At 41.3% G+C, this 23,353-nt stretch overlaps 1 protein-coding gene across 2 annotated transcripts in view; it reads right to left on the bottom strand.

Moving 5' to 3' along the window:
• RHOC (ras homolog family member C) overlaps window positions 1-16,596 on the bottom strand; it is a 35,590-nt gene extending 18,994 nt beyond the window's left edge. Inside the window, exon 1 of one of the 2 annotated variants that reach the window (XM_089514399.1) lies at window positions 16,504-16,596. The gene's annotated coding sequence lies outside the window, so the exon portion shown is untranslated. Of the gene's footprint in view, window positions 1-9,641; window positions 9,663-16,503 lie in introns of those variants that run through there. The other variant, XM_089514400.1, reaches the window with a different exon arrangement.
• Window positions 16,597-23,353: the final 6,757 nt, after the last annotated feature.

Genomic DNA, 23,353 nt, shown 5'->3' with positions numbered 1-23,353 from the left:
AGGCAAGGCGAGGCGAGGCGAGGCACTGTAGTTGCCAGGGATAAGGATTAGGCCCTTTTCATCTTGAATAAGGTAGAAGAATTATCAATTATGTATTTAGGAGGGGACAAGAGGGTAAATTACTACTGTGGAATTTCTATTGTGTATTTATACCTATTTTAAATCTTTTATTTAAGGTTGGCAGCCAAAATTGCAATACTGCTGAGCAGTACATGTAGACGAGTCCTACAATCAAGTCCTACTCTGGCACCTTACTGGATGCATGGAATTACTGAGACAGTTGATATCTGTTTCAATTAGTCTATCATTTTTAGTCTCGTTTTTTTTTAAAAAAAATTGGACTTGAACTGTGATTGTTTTTGCAGTATTCTTCACAATTAGTCCTAGAGAACCAAAAAGAGAAAAAGTTATACAATATTTGCAAAGAAATGGACTGAACAGAAAACTAGATGTGGTTAATTCTGCTGTTGGTGACCCCTTGATTTTGCCTCTGGTAACCCTGTTTTCTGCTTCCTGAGTCCCAGTGGGTCTTAGCCACCACTGGATGTTCATCAGTTTGACTATCTGATCCAGTTATAGATAGATCAATTACAATTCACCTATTCTAAAAGAAAGAACAAAATTTAGTGAAATTTATTTTGATTGGCAGGAAATCAGACCATCAGCAACTGAGCAGCTCCCTTCTATGAGTGTATCTCAAAAGAAAGTGGCCTGAACAATTCTATCCCCTCACATACAGATTTTCTTCTTACTTGATCTTCAGAAAGTCAAATGAACATTCCTGTAGGATCTGTGATCAACATTCACAAAATACCAGAAACATTCTTTTGGCAAGGAGATTATCTTATCTCTTCCACACTGCAATATTGCTCCCGTGGTGCAAAATGGATGGAGAGGGAGAAATACATCAGGCCAAATACCCTGTAATCATCATCATCATCATCATCATCATCATCATCATCATCATCCCCACATTACCTCTTAAATATTATCATATGACATTTATTTAAAAGATAACATTTGATTCTAAATCACAGATGTGTATAAATATGTACAAGAAATTCAAGCTGACATCTCTGTCTCTCAGCAAATTATATTAGAGACAGATTATAAAATTGGAGCCAGTGTGGTGTAGAAGGCTTTACCTGGCTCTGCACTGCAGATATAATCCAGTTTGACACTACTTTAACTTTCATGGCTCAGTGCTATGGAATCCTAGGATTTGTAATCTGTTATGGCACCACAGAGAAGTCTAAATACCTAACAAAACTACGAATCCTAGGATTCCATAGCACTGAGTCATGGCAGAGTGGTATCAAACTACATTATTTCTGCAGTGCAGGCACAGCCTTTGAAGACTGGAGATAATGACTCAAATAAGGGAAGAGGATCGCCAAGTCCACATGTGACCTCCAATATCATATTTTGTGGCACTGAAACCCCCGAGAAGACCCCTGTAGTCCAGAGACCTCAAACAAACAAACAAACAAACAAACAAACAAAAGCCCTGGCTAAATTTTCACCCTCCACAACTACCCCCAAACCATTATGAAAATAGGGTGGCTTGGGTCCCTTGCCCACCACTACACCCAAACCGTGGGAAAACTGCAAAAATCAGACATTTCTAAACCAAATCCTGGAGCCAGAAATGTTGTGATGTCACTTCCAGTCATGATGGGATTAAATGTGAGGAATGTGGGGGTAATGAACCTGCCTCCTTTCACAACTGCCCACACCTGTTCTAGATATACAGAGTATGCATTTTTAAATAAGTTACTATATCCAAAAACAAGTTGCCTTAATGTTTTGGCCCTTGAAGAAGTCCTTTTCTAAAATTAAACAGAAACAAAGATTGAAGAGGAGAGATTTAGGGGTCATTTCTGGAGACTTTGGAGTCATTCCAATATCTGAATACAGAGTAATCTTTGTTGTGTAAATGATTAACGCAGACATCTGACTTGCTACCAGAGTTGTAAAGTATGGAATGTGCAAAGTAGTACTGCACTGCTCTGATACACTGGCAGGTCTGTTGGTAGTTCACCTATGTTTACTTAGGCACACACAGACAAGAATGTCATCAGTGTTTGCATAAATGTCTGAATCAATTTTGTGTATATGTGTGCCTTAAAGTCGCTTGCCAACTTATGGCAACCCCATGAATTTCATAGGGTTTTCTTAGGCAAGGAATATTCAGAGGTGGTTTTGCTTGTTCCTCTGAAATATAACCTGCAGCACCTGATATTTATTGGCCATCTCCAATCCAAGTATTCACCAGGGCTGATCCTGATAGGGGAAACTCATCAATGAACTGTCAATAACACAAGTGTCCAGGTGTGAAACATCACTGTTGGGGCAGTCATGTTATTTCCAGTAATGTCATATCAATGTACCTTCCTCTCCCCTTGTCCCCGCTCCCCCATGCTATTCCCAAGCATTCCGATTTCTTTTCTTTTCTTTCTGTCTTATTTTACTTTTTTATTTTCTAACAGGTGCAGCAAAGCTCTGGAAATGCATGAGTTAACATTTCTTTTTTAAAAAATCCAAAATGAGGCATGAAGCAGGGTTAAAGAGGACTCATGAAGAAAGCACAATGGTGGCAGCAGCCCCAGTTGCATAATTCTGAAGAAGTGTGATATTGGGCTCTGAATATGGTATGTCTCCAATCCCCCCACAACACAATTGCTGCAAGAATGGGACTTGTGTGGTAAAGCCCTCAGTCTTCATACACATCCCTTACCTTACTATATTACACTACAATACAAATTGCCAATTTCTGGGGAATTCCCCAGAATCTGGGGAATTTAATTAATTTCTTTCCAGGGATTTTGACTGCATAATAATAATAAATATTGGGGAATTCCGGGGATTTTGGATTTTGGTAAAACAGTCCCGGGGAATATCTTCCAAGGCTTGTTGGCAACCACATCTCAGGCTCTTAGCCATTATGCTGAAGTAGGTCATGTTTCAAAATATGTACAAGCTCCAGTGAATTAAAAGCACAATTTCTGCTAACTTTGTGAGCAGCGTAGTATTCTTAATTCCTGGGTCAGACATTTAGTGGCTTGCCCCAAACTTCAGAGAAAGAAATAAAATCAAGATATTGCAAAACAAGAAAATATATGCTGTAATGAAGTTGCCTGTGCATGGATTACTGCTGTCAGATATTTTGTTCATTTCAATTTCATTTTTTTTAAATGAGGCAACCTATGTTTGTATTTCAGCTGTCAGTGTAGGCCTAATTTTTCCTGCCTTAAACCATGCCTTAAATCATTGGGCAACACTGTTCTGGAATGTTAAGCATTCACATGCAACACTGGAAAAGTAAATTGGGAAATAACAAACAATGTTACTTGAAACTGTATAGATAAGACCTGGAGCCATAAAAGAAAAAGAAAAATGTATGTTACAGAAGATCAGTGATAGCCAATTCTTTCTTTCTTTCTTTCTTTCTTTCTTTATTTATTTATTTTCCTTCCTTCCTTCCTTCCTTCCTTCCTTCCTTCCTTCCTTCCTTCTAAATGTGAGTTAGCATGTTTACTATAATGCAAAGTGCACTATAGTGTATATGCAATCTCTATCCCCACTGCTTTGAGTGGTTTTGATCTGAGCATTACTTTTCCAAACTGTGGTTTTAATTCAAATCCAAGCTTAGTCAATGTGTGACCCTATGCACTGAATGCAATCCAGCTGCCATGAACGCCAGCCCATCAGGAGCTTGATAAACATCCTGGGTTTGCTGCTTGTGTGCATATGTATGTTCAAGTCATCTGCTGACTTATGGTGACCCCACAAATTTCATAGAGTTTCTTAGGTAAGAGGTGGTGTTGCCAATTCCTTCCTCTGAAATATACCCTAATGAACCTGGTATTCCTTGGTGGTCTCCCATCCATGCTTAGCTTTCAGGTTCAGAAGGGATCTGGGGCCTTTAAGGTATTTAACTGCTTAGAATTCTTCAGAGGGAGGAAGGAAGTCACACAAAAATAGCAGGACCCAATGCATGGCTGGAAGAGCTGCAGGAGTCGCAAGATACATAGACTGCTCTGTTCTGGGGGTACATAGTCAAGCAGTACAGGAGAAGAAAGCAGTGGTGCCACACCTTTGCTAGGGATATAATACTCCTGCCTCCCACATAGTCTTATCCCCTGTGTCAATTATGGCATGCCCATGAGTCATCTGTGACCTAAGATTGCCTCCTTCCATAGGAATCTGTCTGAAATCTAAGGCTCTGTTACATGTCCAACCACTTCATGAGGCTAGACTAGTGGGCACACACAACCAATTTTTTTTTTCTGTAGCAGAATTCTCTCCTGGGGAAGATCAGGCTGGCTCCATCCTTTCTGAGTTTCCAGTGGGCAATCATGACTATGATATTTTGTTTGGCCTTTGGCTCTTACATTTTGGTTTTTAAAATTGGCTATTTTTCATTTTGAAGTTTTAGAACTATTTTTAAAGAGGAGTTTTGGAGCATTTAAAAAAAAATTTCTGGGCCCATGCACTGAATCTTTTCAATGTTTTTATCCATTGTGCACCACCTTAGGGGCCCAAATGGGTTGAGAAGTGAGAAACACATGCTATAAATATATAAATAATCAGTACAGTGCACGAGCCCTTCACTGCTCTTGAGATGTAAACAGGAATACTATATATTAGGAGGCAATATTGACAGTTTGACCTCATGAAAACCAGCAATGAGTTTCAGTGGAAGTCCTGCATTTAAAGCAGAGGTGGGAATAATGTAACCCTTGGTCTTCATATGGCCATGCAACATTGTTTTCACAGGCCCCAGAATAATTTTTTGCTCTGGTGTGTCTTCACAAATGACAGCTCTCCTTCAAGACAAGGCTCAGGGCACACTGTTTTGCCTCTGAAAAAAGGATTTTATAGAAACACACAGAGACAAAAATCAGTTGTGGGGGGGCCTTGTGCAGTTTGTGAAGTGGAAAATTGGCCCCTGTAACAAATATGTCAGAAAGGTTCTGTCTGTATCTGGGATGCAGACAGCAGCTGCCAAAGTAGCAAAGTGTGTACATTTATCTTCTGTTTTACCAAGACTCCCATCACTTAATTGCTGACCAGTACAGCCAATGATTCTTGGCTATGCAAACAATTCCTAAGCCTTACATTGTGCAGCTATCAATTCAAATTATCTCTGTCTAGTCTAGTGCCTGCTTCAGTGGGACTTCAAAGAAGGAAGGCATTGCAAAAGTGCTGGTTTAAGGTCCAAACTACATGTGACAATAAATGCATGAATGCAATTAATGTGCATGTTGTTTTAAAACATAAATAGCTGTGGGCAAAGGGGACAAGAGCTGCATGGAGACTTGGCAGGTAAGGTTTAACCCTTTTTTGCTTCTGTAATCGCAACCACACAAATAAAAGCTATGTTCCCATCAGCTGCTTTGACAGAGGGTAGAAGCCTCCAGTGTTGGTTCCCTGCTTCCCTACAGCTCCTATTTATATATTTCATGAGTGCATACTAACTGCATTCATGTAACTATTGACAGGCTTGAGGGAACCTGAGTGTGAACTTTCATAAGACTGCAAAACACAATTTACAGTAATTATTTATCCAGTCTTAGGCCCGGTACAGACTGCCGGAAAATGGCAGTCTGAACGCACCCACCCATTTTAATTCTGGAGGGATGCCACTGTTGCTAGACCACGTGATATCCCTCTGGAGTTAAAAGAACCCGTTTTTTTCTGTGTTCTTTTACTGACACCTGGGTTATGTCGCGAGTGCGCCAATGGCATACTCGTAACATAACAGATGTGCCATGACATGCTGACGCTATGCATACGTTATGTGAAAATGGTGGTGGCTGTGCGAATGGGATGCCACCATCAGGCCGCCGTCATTATATACTAGGGTTCTGGATTGTGCGCTTGCTGCTTGGTCCAGAACCCTAGTATTGCCGCTGCCATGCCCCTTTTGGCTTGTCTGCCTCAGGCCTAAGATTCCAGCCATATTTCCCAGTTATAGCTCAAGACCCTCTTGTGAGAAATATTTACGTAGAATAATTAAATATATTGAGCCAATGAGGTGTGATGGGATTAGTGTTGGCCTATGACTCTGGGGATTAGGGTTCAAATCCTCACTCAGCCATGGAAACCATTAGGTGACCATGGGCAAATCTCAGTCTCAGAGGAAAGCAAAGGCAAACCCACTCCAAACAAATCTTGCCAAGAAAACCTCTTGATACATTCACCTTGTGTTTATGTACCATCAAGTCACCTGATGAATTTTATAGGGTTTTCAGACATGATCAGACATGATCTGGTGCCTTTAGGCCTCACAAAGGATAGAGTCACCTTAGGGTCACCATAGGTCAGTAATGACTCGATTCAGCAACAACAAATTAAGCATATTACTGCTGCTGCTCATTCTACGGAAGCTTTAGGGCAGAGTAGCAGGCAAATACACACTAAGTTCCTTGGGCCTAGAAAACAAAGCAACCAACAAGCATTCAAATGCATTACAAGGCTGTTGTTTCAGAATATCATTTTAAACATGTGTTTCCTGAAGATATGAGGGGACATGAATAGGATGATATCTAGCCTTTGGTTGGATTTTATTTCAGTGCTAAGATGGTAATAGTAGATTTAGCATGGTTTAAAAATTAAACATGATGAAGAGTTCTGTGCTATTCAAAAAAGCTTGCATATTGCATTGGCAGTACTGGTTGATTTGAATAGAGATGCCATTTAACTGCCCTAAATATTTAATTTCAATAGATTAAAATGAGTTGTAAGGGCGCATCCAGTTACTGAGAAAATATCTCTCTCATTTTTGTGTCTGCCTGAATACAAATCAGCATTAGCACAACCTATTTAAGAACTATGAAAGAGTGCATCATTTTCAACTGGTCAAGCAGCTTTTGTGAAAAAGGATGGACAGAGAAGCAATTCAGTCTTACAGCCCAAAATCAGGGTGGAGGGAAGTGAGAAGTAAATGCTGCATGGTAACCCTACCAAGAGGATTATCAAGAAGACACTTTCTCTGTAACTCCAATGAATGAACAGGAGCATGAATAGGACTCTGAGTATTCACAGAAATTCTGCATAGAGAAAAGAACGTAAGTATGCCAGTCCAGAGGCAATACCAAAATCCCAGATGTGAAGATGTATCACTTTAAGATGCTATAAACAGAAAAATATGACAGCAACAAACAAGGCATCTCTTTAGAGCAGACACAGCACACCCCAAAGTAAATCTTTTAGGCGGGTTACAGACCGCTGAAAAGCGGCGCTCTGCCGCCACCGCTGGTTGCTGCGTCCGGGAACTGCAGCAGCCAAATCGCGCGGTTCCCGGATGCAGCAAAGAAGAAGTGCCAAAATGACGCTTCTTCTTGCGCCCCGGATGGGACGCCGCGAGGCGCTACTCATGCACTCATGGCGTCACATCCGGGGCATGACATACGGACGCTATGCGTCCAATACGTCAAAATGGTGGCGCCCATGTATATAGGGCGCCACCATTATTACGCCCCCATCACATGCTAGGGGTGAGGCCGGTATGGACGCTAGGTCCTTGGCCAACCCCTAGCAGTAAATGGACTGTATAGTTGAAATCAACTGTGACACTGCAGACAGGGTTAAACCAAGTCTATTCAATTTTTCAAAAAATTTTCAGGTAATGGAAACATTATATACAGAGCATTCTAAATGGGGCAGGGGAGAGAAATTGATATTGAACCGCAATCTAGGATTTCAGATACTGTCAGCAGGAAGCTTGACAAATTGACTCAAACAAGAAAAGCAGCAGACATGGAAAATGATGGTTCCCATCTTCCACAGCTTTTGCATTGATCTCTGTGGCAGACATTTGATCTAGATGATGTGATTTTGGCAAAGAAAGTAATTGTAGATCCATTTAGGTATATATTGCACACAACTAGAAAAACAGCATAATACACAAAAGATAAGAAATTGCCAGCCCTGTTTGCACAGATAAGCATCCTAAAGAAGACCACTCTTAAGTATTCCAGTTAATTCCCACACAACTAGCCTCTTATTTATCTTGTTGTTATACTCCTATTAAGTTGTTCAGTCCAAGATCAAAAATAGGATGTGTATACATTTCCCATCTTTTATCTTCATATTTGTTGCAATGCTAGAAGAGACTAATAGGCTGTATCAAATACGAAAATAAGTCTGTTAAGACATCAAAACTTTAAACCATGTTTAAATTATAGAGACAGCATGGTATAGTGGTTTGAATGTTTGACTTGGGCTCTGGAGACTAGGGTTTGAATCCCTGCTTGGCCATGGAAACCCACTGGGTGATCTTGGGAACATCACATTTTCTCAGCCTTAGAGAAAAGCAAAGGCAAACCTCTTCTCAATAAATCTTGGCAAGAAAATCCCATGACAGGTTCACCTTAGGGTTATCATAAGTTAGAAATGCAGCAGCTGCTTTATATGAACAGAAAGCATGATGAGAGAATCAGCAAGTGGAAAAGATACAGTACTTAACCCTTCCTCTCCATGTCCCTATCAGTAAACTTATTTCTTTTTAAAGTTTCAGCATCACTTCTGGTACCCAGATGCAGGTCTTGTCAAAAACCTACTTTGATTCCAGTATATTTTGCATAGACTGTGGCCATTCCATTACCCTGGAGAGCTGTACACTTTGCTTGTTCAGTCTGTATTCTGAGTATGGATTTTTTTTTCTAAAATAATCTACACACTCTCCACTTCTCCATGGAAAAGCAATTTTAAAGTTCAGCCCACACAACAAAATGCAGAATGGATCATAACATTCATAAAAAAAATCACACCAACAAATAAGCTTGACGTGGTAATGAGGGCTGGATCCACCAATAGTGAGACAGCCACCACAGGCACTGGATATTGAGAGGCAGAGCATAGCAGCAAGATGCTGTAAGGCAGAGTTCTGTGCCTCTAAGTTAGCCTGCTGCCCTTAGGTGTGCTGGAGGTGGACACTGGCCATCACCAATGTTGATTCAACTACTAGTCCAGCTGGTTTTGGTGATGTGTGTCACAATGTGAACTTCAAAATTATAGTACAGAAGCCTTCTTGTCAAGTGTCACAATAGAGCAAAAAATGCATACAGTCGGTCCTTCTTATACACGGATTTTTTATACACGGATTTCAGCATACACGGTTTGAAAATGTTCCAAAAAAGTATAAATTTACCTTGATGTTCCACTTTTTATTAGGGACACCATTTTGCTATGTCATTATACTTAATGGAACTTGAGCATACACGGATTTTGTTATACACGGGGGATCTTGGAACCAAACCCCAGCGTATAACAAGGATCCATTGTAGTTAGCTTTTCAGAATAGCCAAACTAAGCAGATGGCTTTGAGGGAGTTTTTCTTTTGTGGTATTTTTTAATTTTTTCATTTGGTATACCTCAACTTTGAAAGCTAAATCATATCATATAAGCTGAAAGTCATAAAAACAACCGAAATACAAGCTCCTTCCCCACCTCTACCAGATTTACAGTCAAGTCAGATTATGGAATAATTTCTTTTCAATGAGGACAATGACCACATTCATTCAATTTGGCAAACCAGTGCTGCTGATGATTATTTTTCTTGTCCCCTGAGTCTGACAGAAATAGAACTGAATGGCAGGATAGTTACTTTGGGAAATGATAGACTGCTTGCTTACCAGGTCTGCAATCGATTTCTTTATCTAGACCCTTTCATTGGATTGGAAGAAATCTTTAGGAAGAAGAATAAGCTCTGCTGTACTGCCTCAGTGTGACTCAGTACTGTACAATCTAAGATTGGTTTGCCAGCTCGGCCTGTCCTTGTGCATTTGGCAGCAATGACAAGCACCTCCCTGTGAATAAGCTAGTAGGAAGAGGGAGAGAGGATATTGTACAAGAAAGATGCAAGAGCACTCATTTAGTCTTCCACTCCCCATAGTCAGATAAGCATGCAACAACTATTTTGGAAAGGAGTATACTTTTTAAAAATTACTCCATAAAAGAACACTTTGCTAGTTCCCTGAAAGAATGTTTAGTGGTTTTGCCACTCACATCTGATTTAAGATGAGACCTGATTTAAGTAACATGCATTGCTGTGAGAATCTTTTAAAAATGGGGACATGTACCTAAAAAACGGTAATTGTCTAGGTTTGGGGTTCCCAGCCTTTTTGACTTGTGGAGCCCTTATTTTTATGCTGGAGCCCCTAAGAGGTCTACCCTATGTCTTACAAGTTACTCGTGTTTAGGAGCATATATAAGAATATATTCTCATTCTTTAATTTCATTCAATTTTTATTTCTTTCATTATCTTACAGCCTTAGCATCAATCAATATTTACTTAATATATTCCAAGTACTGCATGGCATTACTTTTTCTATAAAAAGCAGCAGGTTACAAAATATGTTTGTTAACTGCCAGTTACTGACTTTATTGGGATAGGAGCTCCAGTTCTTCATTCTGCATTTCTCTGTTTTGCAATGTGCAGCCTCCTTAAAGTATAAGAAATTGTGCTGGAAGGTATTTCCACAGACTACAGTAGGTCTTTACATTAGAACAGTGACACTTTGTTCACTTACTTTTCAGTGGGAAATCTACATGATTATGCCATTTCTAAATCCATGTATTTTTCTCATTGTTTCTCTCTCTCTTTTCAGCCTACAGGAAATCCTTCAGTTTTACCATTAAAAACTGGAACTGTAAAGCAATCTCTGTAACACATGCCTCTTTAGCACTACTCTTTGGTTTTTTAGAGGTGTGGCTGCAACAATGTTGTTGTGTGCCTTCAAGCTGTTTCTGACTTATGGCAACCCTATTATGGTTTCTTCAGAGGGGATGTGCCTTTGCCTTCATTTGAAGCTGAGAAAATGTGACTTGCCTAAGGTGACCAAGTGGGTTTTCATGGTTGAGCAGGGATTCAAACCCCAACCTCCCAGGTTCCTAGTTCAACACTGAAGCCACTACACTATGCAGCAATAGACTGTGGGGGATGGAACTATAGTTATACATCTATCACAACTTCAATAGTTTTCTAATCAAATAATAAAAATAATAATTTACTTGGCACTAAACTACCCTTATGTCTATTTTGCTTTTTAAAAATTCATTGTTTGTGTAACATTACGTAATGTACAAGTGTTTCAGCTCATTAAAATGTGTTTTTTTCCTCCCTATTTATACTGTACTCCCATCCTTCCTCCTAAGATTGGCTGCCTGCTAAGAGCTCAAGGTGACTATCTAAGATTATGCTGTCCTTTCTATCACTGCAACTTCACTGTTCTTGTGTGCCTTCAAGTCATTTCTGATTTATGGCGACCCTAAGACAAATCTATCATGAGGTTTTCTTGGCAATATTTGTTCAGAAGGGCCTTTGCCTTGAGGCTGGGTAAAAGTGACTTGCCCAAGGTCACCCAGTGGGTTTGCATCCAAGTGGGTATATGGACTCTAGTCTCCAGAATCATAGTCCTATGCTCAAACCACTATATCATGCTCGCCCTCTGTGTTATTGTGCAAACAAAACAAAACAAAAAAACATGAACAAAAAAGATTAGTGACATGCTCAGAATTTCACATTCCCTGTTCACACCATTCTATTGTACCCCCAGCATAACATTTGTGGAACATTTACAACATGTAGTGGGACTCTGTGGTGTGACATCATGTAGTGTGACACACTCTGTAGTGTGGACAGCACCAGCACACAGTTGTCCTGTCCACCCCTCAGTCCCCTCCTCTCTCTGTTTGCAACAAAATATAGTTGAAGCAAGAGATATCTGTGTTGGGAATGTTACATTAACAAACTAAGCAGAAATATGGCAGGACTTGAAAATACTTGACTACTGCAGCAACAATAGTCTACACCCAAAAATGGAAGATTGGTCAGTGAGGACAATTGAACTTGCTGAACTTGACAGTGCTGATTAAGGAGAAATCTTTCAATAACTTTAAGAAATATTGGGAATTGTTTATTACTTTCCTACTTTCTTGTCCAAGTCATACATCTTTTTAGGTTTTGTAAATTAAACAGTTTCTATGATGTAGAAGCATAGAGATATTATCCTTTAAAGGAAGTATAGTACCTTGTGCGGTATAATCATTCATTGGGGGTGGGAAATCAATAGTGTTAGTATTCTTTCTTTTTGTTGTTTTGCAGTTTTTATAGTTTTATTTCTGTTGTTATCCACATATGTGTATACAGATATATAGATAATATATATATGTCATTGTTTTTTTAATTTAAATTATTATTTTAAATTTTTTTAAAAGAAATTCTCCACATAGCTAAAAGTGACAGAGCAATAATTCGGTAAGAGCCATCACAGTGAAAAGTCAAATTATTTCTTCACAACACAGCTCATTGGAGCTTCTCTCTCTTGCACACGCACTCCATTGAAATGAATAAGAGTTACACAAGAATGAAATTAAAACAGGGGCTGTGCAGGAGAACCTCCTGACAATTATGTGCCAAAGCTGTGGCCTCAAATGACTCAAAAACCAAATCTACCAAATGTCAACCATTTTGGAAGGCAAAACATACTTCTTATCTTTAACAGAACTTAAAACACAGGAAACAAAGAGGCTTTGGGTAGTTTTATTGTGTGATTGATCTGCCTTACATACCAAATTTAAGAGGGATACAGATGATGTCATTCTCCACTTATAACCCTCCCAGGTTTCCCCATAACTATTGCTGTCTTTTTTTCTTAAGGAGAGAAAGGCAATGTCGCGGCACAATACCTTTTGACTGGTAGTGCTAGGAGCTGTCCATTTGGAAAGACTGTTCAATTTGCTGGGTTTTTTTTTAAACAGAAAGAAAGAAAGTTCACTTCTGAGAGCAAGCTTGCCTTTTATTCATTAGCCAATAGATATGGGTGAGCCCCATGGCACAAACAAAACATCTGCCAATCACAAATATCTCTGTGAAGTAACATGAAAAAGCGAGTGCCATTTTCACTGGAGTTTTTCTTAGAAGCTGGGGGAGGATTTAGGGGCCTGACTTGCCCTGAAAGGATTAGACTGTCAGATTCCAGAAAGAGAGAGAGAGAGAGAGAAAGAGAGAGGATATGCACGCACCACACATTCAGTCATGGTTTTGGAATGTTCCCTTGCTTCTCAGTGATTAGCACAAACTCCTTCTTGCCCCACTACAAATGTCAGAAATGTGAATTAAGCAAATACAGATAACATCTTCCGGCTTTTAAGACAAGAGCACAGGGGATCACTGTCCACATAATATGACAAGCCAGTTTGTCAGGAGGTCTCACACAAGGAAATGCAACAGCCAAATGACAGCAACATGGAAAAAGGGAGTGGTCCTGAAGAAATCCTGGAGTCCATCCACACTGGAGCAATAATCTGGTTTGATACTGCTTTAACTGCCACGGCTCCATGCGATGGAATTCTGGGCATGGTAGCTTTGCTCTGCTGCCACAACAAACTACCATGCCCAGAATTCCATGGCAGTTAAAGCAGTGTCAAGACGGATTATTGCTCCAGTGGTCTTCATTTGGGGTTATTCGGATGGTGAAAATAATTCTGGTAGAATGCATGTTGAATCTTTGTTGTTCACATGCACTTTGAATGCACCTGAGTAAATTGGGCAGGGGCTGCCTAAAAGCCCACTTAACCTGGAAAAATCCACCCCTTGATTTTTCCTAAAAGATTCGCATTGTTGCCTTTGTGAATAACTAATGAGAATAGACCTGGGATAAACTGCGATAAAACTCTGTAGGGGATTATGCACACTGTGAAAATAATCCAGGATGAATCAGATTATATCTCCATTGTTCACACACATCCTGAATGCACCCGATTGAGTTTGAGGGGAAGGTTGCCAAAAACCCACCTCATCTGGGATAACCGATACTGGGTTTTTCCTTGAGTTTTTAAAAAAGATCTGCATTGACAGTAGTGTGAATAACTAATGTAAAGAGACCTGAATAGACCCAGGATAAAATGCTGCATACCCAAAAAGGAATTCTGAATGCATTCACATCATTGACTCCATGACATCTTTGACTTCAGACTCCACGCTTATTTGAATGCTTTCACATGTGAGCAACTGAACTCACAGAGATGTGCATTCATGCAGTTCCACAGTGTGAATAACAAACCCAGAATTCAAAGATATAGCCGTGTTAGTCTGTAGAATCAGTAGGTAGAGAGATCTTGTAGCACCTTTGAGACTAACGGAAAGAAAGAAATTGGAAGCATGAGCTTTTGTAGACGTCAGTCTACTTCCTCAGATGCATTTGGTGGAGTGGAAACCCAGAATGTATGAGATGATTTGCATCATCATGCCAAAAACTACAGCTGAATGACCCCTATGCCTTCACTGTATTTCAAATACATCCATATCATTTGCTGACATGTGTGACCAACAGAACATGCAGAGATGCACAGAGATGTGATCCCAGTTAAAAAAAAATAGTGTGAGCAACAAAACTGGAATGAGTGAGTGAGATTATTTGGATAGTTGCATTTAAAAAAAAAACTACAGTGTCTGAATAATCTCTTTGTTTAAACCAGATTCTTATCACACACAACGCGATTCTGAAAATATCTGTGTACCTAGCAAGCTTGCAATGTCCACACGACCATAAAAGACCCTAAAAACTTTCAGATGGATAGATAATGCAATTTTTTTAGACAGAAGCAGCACTTTCTTTCCATTTGTCAGAACTCCATTCGTCTGCCCATCCTGAACTACTCACTAATAATAGGTTTTGTGGCTGCCTCTCTATTTAATTATTTCAACCCATCATTGTCAAAAGCAGAGCCTAAGGAGTGAAGACAACACTTTCTAACAAAAGGGGGGGGGGGGGATAATTATTTCCAGATTGAAAACACTTTCCTGGGAATATGGTTTCCTTGTGTGAGGCCTTCTGACAAACTGGCTTGTCATATCATTTGGACTCCTATGCTAAATAACCAAGTAAAATAAAAACAATTTATTAGATGTAGGTTCTAGTTCCTGGACACACCAAGTGGTTAGAAATGAGAAAGTGCCTCTGAGCACGCACAGGTTGGATGAGTTAAGCGCAAGCCTCCTTGTCTAGAATGCTGTTGGTTAATCCCAATTAGAGCAGAGACACTGAATTAATTATTAAATGATGAATTAACGCATAAGTGAATCTGGTTGATTCAATGAGTCTACTTTAGTCAGGATGAACAACAGGATTTAGGTCATTGAGTTGTAGTTCTAGGGAAAAAGTAGATTAGAAAAGAAATAAACCAAAGAAGGAAAGTACTGGAGAAGCTGCCCGCCTTTTCCAGGACATGGCCTCCATTTCCACCTTCGGCCCAGGAGGAAATCCCAAATGCTCTCCATTTTGAGCATGACTAAGCAGCATGAATTTATATTTATATGAGTGCCTCTACAGGATGACCAGAGGTCCTCCTTTTCCTGGACATGCCCTCCATTTCAGCCTACGTTCCAGGAGGAATTCCCAAATGTCCCCCATTTTGAGCATGACTAAGAAGCATGAGTTTATATTTTATAGGAGTGCTTTTCCAGAGTGACCAGAGGGCCTCCTGTTCCAGGATGTGGCCCTCCATTGCAGCCTAATGTCCAGGAGGAATTCCCAAATGTCCCCCATTTGGGGGAGGACCAAGCAGCATGCAATAATAATAATAATAATAATAATAATAATAATAATAACAACAACAACAACAATAATAATGTTTGAATGTTAACGAGTATTAATATGTATTATATTTAATTATTTTCATAGAGTGTATTCCATAGGCAGGTTTATTTTATCTATTTTAATTGTATGTACAGCGCTGTGTAAATTTCCAGTGCTATATAAATGAGGCTTAATAATAATAATAAATTATATTATTATATTAATAACAATATTTAACAGTCAAAATAATAATTTATAAATAATAATATTTAATAATAAATTAATCATTATATTATTATATTAATAATAATATTTAATAATAAAAACAATGGTAATTTATAAATATTATTTAATAATAAATTTATTATATTACAATATTATTAATAATATTTAATAATAAAACAATAATATTATAAATATTATTTAATAAAATTTATAAATAATAATATTTAATAAAAATAGGTTAATTATTATATTATTATATTAATAATCATATTTAATAATGATAAAAACAGCAATAATTTATAAATAATATTGAATAATAATAATTTATAATCTACAAATAACAACTTATAATATTACTGTTTATAATATTAATAATTTATAAATAATAATATTTAATAATAATATGTTAATTATTATATTATTAATAATAATATTTAGTAATAATAATAATTTATAAATAATATTTAATGATAATAATTTATAAATAATCATCTACAAATAATGATTTATAATTATTGTTTATAATAAATAAATAAATAAATAAATAAATAAATAAATATAAAGGGCTGTAAATTTGCAAAGGGCAGAAACTGAGCTCCTTTTTTTCTGGGAGGTCCTCCATTCTGGGGCTGCCTGTCCCTTCCCCTTGGCAGAGTCCCCTGAACCACCCCCGCCCCAGCCCCTGTGGTACCTCAAGGGGAGACTGAGCCCCGGCTGCTCCAGCCACCCTGCCTTCTCTCTCTGCCTGCCTCCGGAGCCTCTAGCTGCCGCGGCCAAAAGAGCCAGGCATCAGCAGCAGCAGCAGCAGAGACTCAGGGAGGGCTGGGCTGGAAGGGCCTCCACTCTCAGGGAGGGAGGGACTGACCCAGGGACGCTCGGGGCAGCAGAGCAGAGGAGAGGAGAGGAGGGGAAAGTGGCAGGGAAGGGCTCCGGGGAGAGCCAGCTGTGGGGGGAGGGGGGGTCTTCAGGTCGTTTCCACTGTTGTTGTTGTTGTTGTTGTTGTGTCTTCAAGGGGATGTACTAAATCAAATGGCAGTACTTGCCCATAGGGAATCATTGGAGAATACTTCGCCATAGGGAGGCACTGGGAATGACTTGCCCATAGGGAAGCACTGGGAATGACTTGCCCATAGGGAGGCACTGGGAATGACTTGCCCATAGGGAGGCACTGGGAATGACTTGCCCATAGGGAGGCACTGGGAATGACTTGCCCATAGGGAAGCACTGGGAATGACTTGCCCATAGGGAGGCACTGGGAATGACTTGCCCATAGGGAGGCACTGGGAATGACTTGCCCATAGGGAGGCACTGGGAATGACTTGCCCATAGGGAGGCACTGGGAATGACTTGCCCATAGGGAGGCACTGGGAGTGACTTGCCCATAGGGAGGCCGTGGGAGTGACTTGCCCATAAGGGAGGCACTGGGAATGACTTGCCCATAGGGAGGCACTGGAAATGACTTGCCCATAGGGAAGCACTGGGAATGACTTGCCCATAGGGAGGCACTGGGAATGACTTGCCCATAGGGAGGCACTGGGAATGACTTGCCCATAGGGAGGCACTGGGAATGACTTGCCCATAGGGAAGCACTGGGAATGACTTGCCCATAGGGAAGCACTGGGAATGACTTGCCCATAGGGAGGCACTGGGAATGACTTGCCCATAGGGAGGCACTGGGAATGACTTGCCCATAGGGAGGCACTGGGAATGACTTGCCCATAGGGAGGCACTGGGAATGACTTGCCCATAGGGAGGCACTGGGAATGACTTGCCCATAGGGAGGCACTGGGAATGACTTGCCCATAGGGAGGCACTGGGAGTGACTTGCCCATAGGGAGGCCGTGGGAGTGACTTGCCCATAGGGAGGCACTGGGAATGACTTGCCCATAGGGAGGCACTGGAAATGACTTGCCCATAGGGAAGCACTGGGAATGACTTGCCCATAGGGAAGCACTGGGAATGACTTGCCCATAGGGAGGCACTGGGAATGACTTGCCCATAGGGAGGCACTGGGAATGACTTGCCCATAGGGAAGCACTGGGAATGACTTGCCCATAGGGAAGCACTGGGAATGACTTGCCCATAGGGAGGCACTGGGAATGACTTGCCCATAGGGAGGCACTGGGAATGACTTGCCCATAGGGAGGCACTGGGAATGACTTGCCCATAGGGAGGCACTGAGAATGACTTGCCCATAGGGAGGCACTGGGAATGACTTGCCCATAGGGAGGCACTGGGAGTGACTTGCCCATAGGGAGGCCGTGGGAGTGACTTGCCCATAGGGAGGCACTGGGAATGACTTGCCCATAGGGAGGCACTGGGAATGACTTGCCCATAGGGAGGCACTGGAAATGACTTGCCCATAGGGAAGCACTGGGAATGACTTGCCCATAGGGAGGCACTGGGAATGACTTGCCCATAGGGAGGCACTGGAAATGACTTGCCCATAGGGAAGCACTGGGAATGACTTGCCCATAGGGAGGCACTGGGAATGACTTGCCCATAGGGAGGCACTGGGAATGACTTGCCCATAGGGAAGCACTGGGAATGACTTGCCCATAGGGAGGCACTGGGAATGACTTGACCATAGGGAGGCACTGGGAATGACTTGCCCATAGAGAGGCACTGGGAATGACTTGCCCATAGGGAAGCACTGGGAATGACTTGCCCACAGGAAAGCACTGGGAATGACTTGCCCATAGGGAAGCACTGGGAATTACTTGCCCATAGCAAAGGCCTCCCCCTTGAACAAATTTTGCCAAGAAAACTCTGAGATAGGTTCACCTAGGGTTGCGGTAAGTCAGAAATGACTTGAAGGCACACAACAACAACCACAATTACCCACAGGAGATACCAAGGGTAAGAATTTTCAATACACTGAATTATAGAAGAGGGAGGTTTTCAGGCCTATTTAGCTCTGCCTTGTTGGCCTGGCTGCACCAGACGCTGCCAGATCTTTTATATGAAGAGGCAGAAGTTGTAATTTACTGATTAAGTTATGAATGAAAGAAAGGAAAGGATTAGACATCTGCTCTAGATTAAGAGGAGTAGCATTTGCCTCTATTGCTTGCCAAGGAGAAATACACCGGGAAGAGTATCATGGACAGTATCTGAAGTGCACTCCAGTGCACCTATCCATAGCAACAATTTACATCTCTTTAATTTTCAACATCCTGATTATACTGGACCACACACATGGAACTGGATTATAAAAGGTGTTTGCTGGAAAGATTGTGATTCAGTCTGTTACAGTTTCCATTTTACTTTCAGTACCAACAATAACAACATGGGTCCAAGCCTGAGGGCAGGGAACCGTCCAATTAAAAAGATTGTATGTTCAGCGCTGTGTAAATTTACAGCGCTTTATAAATAAAGGTTAATAATAATAATAATAATAATAATAATACGTTTCTTCTGCACTGTGCATTGATGTAAAGATAGGTGAAACACATCATTCTTCATTGCATATTGTTGAAATAGCACAGGCAGAGATAAAGAGGCAGCGTAAGTTTCTGAAAACTCTTGGTTGGTTTACAAACAAAAATTATTTGATGATGTAAAAGCTGGACTGTGAAAAAGGTAATAGAAGGGAAATCACCTCACTTGAGATGTGATGCTGCAGAAGGATTTTGAAAATACCATGGACTGCTAAAAAGATAAATAAATGGATACTAGTGGAAATCACACCTGAGGTCTCCTAGAAACTGAGGCAAGGGACAGACTGCTCAAAAAGGGTGGCCTGCCGGCAGTCTAATTTCCTCCAGAGGAAAGCCACAGCCACCAAGCTGTACAGCTTCCCTTTGCAGCAAAATGAACCCATAAAAAACGGGTTCTTTTTGTGCTGCAGGGTCGACGTAATGAGTGCACTACTGGCGCACTCATTATGTAAGCGCCGCATGGCAATGTGCAGACACTGCACAGTGCTTACATAATAATGGCGGCACCCGTGTACACGGGGCACTGCCATTGTTATGGCACCATGCCATGTTAGGGTTGGGGACTGTGTGGTTGCCACCGGTCCCTAACCCTAAAATCGGCACAAGCACGGTGCTTCATGCCCATTTGTATTGGGCCTAAGATGACTAAACTGAGGCTGTTTTACTTTGGGCATATCATGAGAAGATATGATTTGTAGGGAAATGTTATGTACAAAACTACAGCAACAAATACCACAACCTCCCAACACTGTCTAGACTAGGAACCTATAATATTAGTCACTCTCTTCCTCTTACAACTACTATTGGATTTTTTAGTAGTTTTAATCTACCAACAGGGAAAGTCCAGTCATAAACCAGTAGTAAAGACTAATGTCAAAAACATCACCACCCAACCTGAACCCTAAAAGAAAAAGGAACAATAAGAGAGAATAAAATAAGGGAGAATGAGGTTTACCATACACACTCATATGGCATGGAGTAATCCAGGCACCAGCCTCCTAAATCTGGATAAAAGGCTTTTTCGTCTTGTTTCACACGAGGATTTAGGAAATCAAAGCTGATCTTCCTTCCAGCTATAGGCTTGAACTCCTGTGAATGAGACAGGAAAGAAAGGCCCCTCAAGGTCTCTGGCTTCAGCCCAGATAAACCTCAGAACCATTGCTGTTTTAAAAAGCTTTCAAGCGTTGGTTCTTTTTCTTCATGTGCTATGCTCCACGTTTCCATAGAAATTAAAAACAGGGAAGAAACTCTATGGGACAGGCACAACTTTTCCTTGCTATCTTGGATCAGCTGCTTTCTAGTCAAGAATAATGGACTGTGAAAAACTGTTTTTTGGGGGAGGGGGCAGCTATAAACTTGTCAAATTAATGGAATTTATCTGTAACTTTCAAGTGTCGAATGAACAAGGTGTCAAAAAGTGAGCCATCGAAAAATTAGGGCTTCCTCTATTCAGTGATACAGTTTTATACCTCAGGATCTTCTCTAGGTGAAATACATGTGGTGAAATTTCTCAAAGTCTTCATGCTCCCTGTAGGCAGTGCAGTGAGGGATGTGGCTTGGCAAGGTCTCCTGGGTGTACAATGTGGTGGTAACCCACAATAGTAGTCCACCTGTCTTCTAGAGACAATAGCTCTGGAGATGAGCAATAATATTATGGGAGACTGTACTCTTGACAAGAAGTAGCCTTAGTTCTCTGAGGAATAAGACATTAATTTTCTTAAGTCAAAACGCTAGACCCTTGCTGTACAAGCTATACAAAATCTGATTCTACAGATGCTTGTTTGGGGGAGTAAGACCTGCAGAATTTATGTGTACTCGTACATGTCTCTAGAATCATAAAATCATAGAGTTGAAAGAGACTACAAGGGCCATCCAGTCCAACCTCCTGCCATGCAGGAACTCTCAATCCAAACATCCCCGACAGATGGCCATCCAGCCTCTGCTCAAAGACCTCCAAGGAAGGAGACTCCGCTAGACTACGAGGGAGTGTGTTCCACTGTCAAACAGCCCTTACTGTCAGGAAGTTCCTCCTAATGTTGAGCTGGAATCTCTTTTCCTGTAGCTTGCATCCATTGTTCCGGGTCCTGTTCTCTGGAGCAGCAGAAAATGTCACAATGTCACACCCCTTCAAATATTTAAATAGGGCTATCATATCACCTCTTAACCTTCTCTTCACCAGGCTAAACATCCCCAGCTCCCTAAGTCGTTTCTCACAGGACATGGTGTCCAGACCCTTCACCATTTTAGTTGTCCTCCTTTGGACTCCAGTTTCTCAACGTCCTTTTTGAATTGTGGTGCCCAGAGCACAGTATTCCAGGTGGGGCCTGACCAAAGCAGAATACAGTGGCACTACTACTTCCCTTGATCTAGACACTATACTTCTATTGATGCAGCCTAAAATCACATTGGCCATTTTAGCTGCTGCATCGCACTGTTGACTCATGTTCAACTTGTGCTCTACTTCACATGTAGTCTCGTTCAGCCAGGTGTCACCCATCCTATATCTGTGCATTTCATTTTTCTGCCCTAAGTGCATTACCTTACATTTCTCCCTGTTGAAATTCATTTTGTTAGCTTTGGCCCAGCTTTCTGATCTATTCAGGTCATTGTGAATTTGAATCCTACCTTCTGGGGTATTATGGATTCCTCCTAATTTGGAGTTGTCTGCCCATTTGATGAGTATGCCCCCAATTCTGTCATCCAACTCACTGATAAAGATGCTGAATAACACTGGCCCCAGGACAGACCCCTGTGGGACCCCACTGGTCACTTCTCTCCAGGATGAAAAGGAGCCATTGCTGAGCATCCTTTGGGTGCAGATAATAGCTTCTTCTACACAGAAAATAATATTTATATGCTGGGATATTATTTTCTGTGTAGAAAAGGCTGCTTTCTTTGCAAACAGAAAAAAATCTGGAAGGCCTGTACAGTGTGCCGCACCATGCTTGGACACATTTTATGAAGCTTTCAGCTTACGCGGAAGCTGCTTCGGGAGGGAAAACAATGATGTGTGCACCCATGGCACGCGCACACTGCTCCGCCACATGCACGAGCCCCATTATTTACTATGGAGCTCGAGCATAGGTGGATTTTCCCTTACATGGGGGGATCCAGAACGCGTAAGCAGAGGGCCGCCTGTATTCACAGTAGAAGAATTAAAGGAAACAAGTTCTCACGTGCTGTTGATGGTCCAAAAACTTTATTATCTTAAAAAGCCCAACACATTTTGGCCTTGTCACCAATTAGCCTTCTTCTGGGACTATTAACAGAAATTTCTGGAGTTGCCATCTGCACTCTCAACAAAGTGGACACTGAGTATTAGAAGAAAAGGCAATATTTTGTGCAAAATTTTGTGCAAAATAAGGCCCAAATTGTGACCAGAATTTTAAAGCTATATGATTTTCAAACATTTTTTCACAGTGAGGAGAAAACTGGTAAGATTACTCATTGCACACTTCAACCCTCTTAAAAAACACTCTATGGCCCTGGACAAATGGGCCCTGTAGCACATCCTGGCGACGTGCTAGGTTTGCCTCGGGGTGACGTTTCTAGATGCCCCACAACCCTAGGATGTCACCAGGACGTCACCGTATACACAGTGCACACAGCTGTGACGTCACTGCCGTGCACCTTCCAGATGGGCGCGTACGGCAGCGATGTCCTCGCTCTGCAGCAGGCAGTTTGCAGTGGTGCGAAAAGGAGCTGCTTTTTAGCGGTTCTTTTGCTTCCATCTAGCCGCGCCACACAATTTGGATGCTGTGGCGCAGTAACGTGGAAAAGAGAGGCGGCTGCTGGCCGCCTCTTTCTGGCGGTCTGTACCCCGCCTTTATTACAGCTCCCACAATCTCTTATCATAAGCAATGCTGGCTGGGGCTTCTGGGAGCCAAAAGTTAAAATCTCTGGAAGATCAAAGATTCCCCACCCCTATCTTAGGCCCCATACGGACAGGCCAAAATAAAGCTGCTTTGGGTCACTTTGGAGGTATGCTGTTTAAACGACACATGCATCCTAAGAGTCTGGAAGTGATGCCAAAGCCACACTCCAGTCCTAAGGACTGGAGCGTGGCTTTGGTGTGGCTTTCTGACTCTTAGGACGCATGCATCA

Source organism: Sceloporus occidentalis, unplaced genomic scaffold, assembly GCF_023333645.1.
Source record: "Sceloporus occidentalis isolate IW3139 unplaced genomic scaffold, rSceOcc1.0.p SCAF_3, whole genome shotgun sequence".
NCBI lineage: Eukaryota > Metazoa > Chordata > Lepidosauria > Squamata > Phrynosomatidae > Sceloporus > Sceloporus occidentalis.
This window is presented reverse-complemented; position numbering and strand designations above follow the sequence as displayed.